We start from the raw sequence: 5,602 nt of genomic DNA, 5'->3' as shown, positions 1-5,602 counted from the left end.
TATTGCTGATGCAATATCTCTTTTCAATTTAATTCTTGTTTTTTTAAAGTTGCTCTGTCATTTTTCTCTGACGGATTTTAAGAGCTTCTGTTTAACTTTAGTAGTTGATATTTCTTTGTAATGTGTCTAAGTTTAGGTTTGTTTATTTATTTATCATTTTTGAAACAGAGTTTTGCTCTTGTCTCCCAGGCTGGAGTGCAATTATGCGTATGCGATCTCGGCTCACTGCAACCTCTGCCTCCTGGGTTCAAGCGATTCTCCTCCCTCAACCTCCCGAGTAGCTGGGATTGCAGGAGCCTGCCACCACGCCAGGCTAATGTTTTGTATTTTTAGTAGAGATGAAGTTTCGCCATGTTGATCAGGCTGCTCTTGAACTCCTGACCTCAGATGATCCACCTGCCTCAGCCTCTCAAAGTGTTGGGATTACAGGCGTGAGTCACCACACCCGGCCTGGGTTTATTTTATTTTATTTTATTTTATTTTATTATTTTGAGACGGAGTCTTGCCCTGTTGCCCAGGCTGGAGAGCAGCGTCATGCTCTTGGCTCACTGGAACCCTCCTGGGTTCAAGCGATCATCCTACCTCAGCCTCCTGAGTAGCTGGGATTATGGTGCCCGCCACCACGCCCGGCTAAGTTTTGTATTTTTAGTAGAGGTGGGGTTTCACCATGTTGGCCAGGTTGGTCTCTAACTCCCGATCTCAAGTGATCCGCCCACCTCGGCCTCCCAAAGTGCTGGGATTCCAGGCGTGAGCCACCGCGCCCGGTCTGGGTTTATTTTTATATTCCCTGCTTGGCATGGATGTGCTTCTTAAAACTGAGATTTATGGCTTTAATCAATACAGAAAAAATTGTCAGCCATTATGTTTTAAAATATCAATTCTCCATCATCCCACTATCCCTACAATCTTTCTGGTTTCTCCTTGGGGAGTTCCTGTTAGAGATATATTTAACTATCTCATTCTATCCTGGATATATCATAACCTCTTTTTCATATGCTCCATAATTCATGTATTCCATCTTTTTATCTTGTTGTGCTGCATTTTGAGTAAATTCTTCAGATATGTTCTCCAGTTCAGTAATTCTCTTCAGCAATGTTAAATATGATATAAAAGTCCACTGAGTTTTAGATTTCAATATTTATATATTTCATTTCTAGGATACCAATTTGGTTCAAAATCTGTTGGTTATTTTTAAAATAGCGACTTGTTCTTATGGATGACAGTGCTTCCATTTATGTCTTTAATCATTTTAAACAGATTCATTTTATCCTTTCCATTAGGTTGTTATATTATTTGAGGTACTTTGAGGCTATTGATCTGCAGTTTTGCACCCACTTTTTCTCCCCATGGAATCTTTTCCTTTTCTGTTTTATTATTTATTTACTTATTTATTTTTATGTATTCGAGACAGAGTTTCACTCTGTCGCCCACGCTGGAATGCGTGATCTCAGCTCATTATAACCTCTGTCTCCTGGGTACAAGCAATTCTCCTGCCTCAGCCCCCTGAGTAGCTGGGATTACAGGTGGGCGCCACCACATCCCGCTAATTTTTGTATTTTTAGTAGGGACAGAGTTTCACCATGTTGGCCGACTGGTCTTGAACTCCTGACCTCAGGTGATCTGCCTGCCTTGTCCTCCCAAAGTGCTGGGATTACAGGCACCTGCCACCACGCCTAGCTAATTTTTGTATTTTTAGTAGAGATGGGGTTTCACCATGTTGGCCAGGCTGGTCTTGAACTCCTGACCTCAGGTGATCTGCCTGCCTTGTCCTCCCAAAGTGCTGGGATTACAGGCATGAGTCACCGTGCCCAGCCGTGTTTATAATTCAGAGTTTAAGTGCAACGTCGGTGGAGCTTTACCTCTGTGGTCCTGTGTATCTCAGGTTTGGGATGTGGGCTTCCTAAAGTATTTTTGTATTTGTTTCTGCCAGACACCAGAGACTGGGAAAAATTTTTATGTCAACTTTTCATTGTAGGAGTTCTTGGTCCACGCAGGTCGTATGGTACGGCTCAGGGTTATACATTTTTCAGGGGAGATATTTTTCTACCCAGAGGCCAGGCAAATAAATACATTCTTCATTGTCAGCTTGTGCTAGCAGGTAGGTGTTTTTCTTTTTTTTTTTGAGACGGAGTCTGTTGCCGGGGCTGGAGTGCAGTGGCCGGATCTCAGCTCACTGCAAGCTCCGCCTCCTGGGTTCACGCCATTCTCCTGCCTCAGCCTCCTGAGTAGCTGGGACTACAGGCACCCGCCACCTCACCCGGCTAGTTTTTTGTATTTTTTTAGTAGAGACGGAGTTTCACCGGGTTAGCCAGGATGGTCTCGATCTCCTGACCTCGTGATCCGCCTGCCTTGTCCTCCCAAAGTGCTGGGATTACAGGCTTGAGCCACTGCGCCCGGCCAGGTAGGCGTTTTTCTTTTCCACTTTTTACTAATGGTTCATCTCTTCAAGGCCCAGGAGTTATGTAGAATATGACATTCCAATTCCTTGCCTCATGCAAGTCAAAGGAATTCATTGTGAAGTTAAACCATCATTAGATTGAAAGAGTTAAATAAAAACATTTATAGACAAAGAGTTACACAAGTTTACTACCAACACATCCTTGTGGGCCAGGCACTGTGGCTCATGCCTATAATCTCAACACTTTAGGAGGCTGAGATAGGAGGATGGCTTCAGCCCAGGTGTTCAAGACCAGCCTGGGCAGCATAGCAAGACCCCATCTCAAAAAAACAAAAATTTGTTTAAATCCTTACTGAGGAAAAAAAGCAAAGGATTTTCATAAGGAAAAAGATATTTGAGCAAGGAAACAAGAGTTCAGATGGAAGACCTATGAGAACAAATATATTGGTAAATGTATAAGTAAAGCTAAACAGGAATTTACTACTTTTTTTTTTTTTTTACCTACTTAAGCCTCAGCAATGGCGGGCGCCCCTCCCCCAGCCTAGCTGCTGCCTTGCGGTTAGATTGCAGACTGCTGTGCTAGCAATGAGGGAGGCTCCGTGGCCGTGGGACCCTCCCGGCCAGGTGTGGGTATAATCTCCTGGTGTGCCCGTTTGCTTAAAGCGCAGTATTGGGGTGGGAATTACCCGATTTTCCAGGTGTTGTGTGTCTCAGTTCGCCTGGCTAGGAAAAGGGATTCCCTTCCCCCTTGCGCTTCCCAGGTGAGGCAATGCCTCGCCCTGCTTCAGCTGTCGCTGGTCGGGCTGCAGCAGCTGACCAGCACCGATTGTCCAGCACTCCCCAGTGAGATGACCCCAGTACCTCCGTTGAAAGTGCAGAAATCACCGGTCTTCTGTGTCGCTCGCGCCGGGAGTTGGAGACTGGAGCTGTTCCTATTCGGCCATCTTGCTCCGCCCTCTTACTACATATTTTTAAGGATGGTTATTAAAGGGGCATTAAAACATAATGGAACTTCAGGTTATGAGTTGCATACAATAAAATAAACTAAAAAAGAATGAAAAACATAATGGAACTAAGATACTGGACAAAAACAGCATGTAAAATGGAGAAAATTAGATCAAATAGGATTAAAACTTAGGAGGACATGTAATCAAAAGGGACTTTTGATAGTTTAGTTTCTGGTTAGTTTAATTCAGAAAATTTTATTTTCCCATGAACAAGAAATCCAGAAACAAGTGACACTTGGGTCAGTTAAGTTAGTGGTTCCTTAGTGCCATTGCAGACCCTCCGTCTTCACCTCTGGCCTCTTTCTTTGATGCCCGCGGTAATGTGCCAACCCAATGTCTAGATTCCTTCCGTCTTTAGATCTCTCTTTGTTCAATCTATTGAGGGATTTCCATTTCTGACCTTGAAGTACTTTCTTCTGTGTATGCATATATATTTTCCCCTAAATTGGAATCATGCTGTGCGTTCCATTTTGTTACCTGTCCTTCTAAAAATATTCATCATTAAAACATTTAGCATAAATATTGGGAAGTCCCTAATTTCTTTTATTCTTTTTTTTTTTTTTTTTTTGAGATGGAGTTTCACTCTTGTTGCCCAGGCTGGAGTGCAATGGCGTGATCTCGGCTCACTGCAACCTCTGCCTCCTGGGTTCAAGCAATTGTCTTGTCTCAGCCGCCCCAGTAGCTGGGATTACAGGCATGCGCCAGCACGCCCAGCTAATTTTGTATTTTTAGTAGAGACAGGGTTTCTCCATGTTGGTGAGGCTGGTCTCAAACTCCCGACCTCAGGTGATCTGCCTGCCTCGGCCTCCCAAAGTGCTGGGATTACAGGCGTGAGCCACCGTGCCCAGCCAAAATCTTGATTTCTTATAACCAGAAAGGTGGAAGCTACTCAAGTGTCCATAAATGAATGAATGCACAAAGAAAATGTGGTGTATCCATAGAATGGAGTATCATTCAACCTTAAAAAAGGAAGGGGCTGGGTGTGGTGGTGCATGCCTGTAATCACAACCCTTTGAGAGGCTGAGGTGGGAGGATCCCTTGAGCCCAGGAGTTTGAGACCAGCCTGGGCAGCATACGGAGACCCTATTTCTATACAAAATTTTAAAAAAAAATTAGCTAGAGGCCAGGCTCGGTAGCTCACGCCTGTAATCCCAGCACTTTTGGAGGCCGACGTGGGTGGATCACCTGAGGTCAGGAGATTGAGACCAGTCTGGCCAACATGGTGAAACCCCATCTCTATTAAAAATACAAAAAATTAGCTGGGTGTGGTGGTGCACGCCTGTAATCTCAGCTCCTTGGGAGGCTGAGGCAGGAGAATTGCTTGAACCCGGGAGGCAGAGGTTGCAGTGAGTTGAGATCGTGCCATTGCACTCCAGCCTGGGCAACAGAGCGAGATTCTGTCTCAAAAAAAAAACAAAAGAAACAAAAAAAAGAGACAACTTAGCCAGGTGTGGTGGCACGCATTTTTAGTCCCAGCTACTCAGGAGGCTGGCGTGGAAGGATTGCTTGAACCCAGGAATTTGAGGTTACAGTGAGCTATAATTGTGCCAGAGCGCTCCAACCTGGGTGAGAGTGAGACCTTGTCTCTAAAAAGGAAGGAAATTCTGATGTGTGATACAACATGGATGAGCCTGATGGACATTATGCTAAGTGAAATAAGGCAGTTATGAAAAAAACAAATACTGTATGATTCCACCTATATGAGATACCTAGAATAGTCACGTTCATAGAGACAGAAAACATAATAGTGGCTGCTAGGGGCTGGAAACTGTGAGGAATGGGGAGCTGTTGCTTAATGGGTACAGTTTTAGTTTTGCAAGACAAAAAAGTTCTGGAGATTGGTTGCACAATGTGAATATACTTAACACCATTGGACTGTATACTTTAAAATGATTAAGATGGGCCGGGGCCAGGGGCTCACGCCTGTAATCCCAGTACTTTGGGAGGCCAAGGCAGGCAGGTCACTTGAGGTCAGGAGTTCCAGACCAGCCTGGCCAACATGATGAAACCCCTGTCTCTATTAAAAATACAAAAATTAGCTGGGTGTGGTGGCCGGGTGCCTATAATCCCAGCTACTCGGGAGGTTGAGGCAGAAGAATCGCTTGAACCCTGGAGGCGGAGGTTGCAGTGAGCCGAGATCGTGCCACTGCACTCCAGCCTGGGCGACAGAGTGAGACTCTATCTCAAAATAAATGAT

This window comes from Colobus angolensis, unplaced genomic scaffold, assembly GCF_000951035.1.
Source record: "Colobus angolensis palliatus isolate OR3802 unplaced genomic scaffold, Cang.pa_1.0 Scaffold176, whole genome shotgun sequence".
NCBI classification, from domain to species: Eukaryota; Metazoa; Chordata; class Mammalia; order Primates; family Cercopithecidae; genus Colobus; species Colobus angolensis.
Note: the sequence above shows the minus strand (reverse complement) of the source record.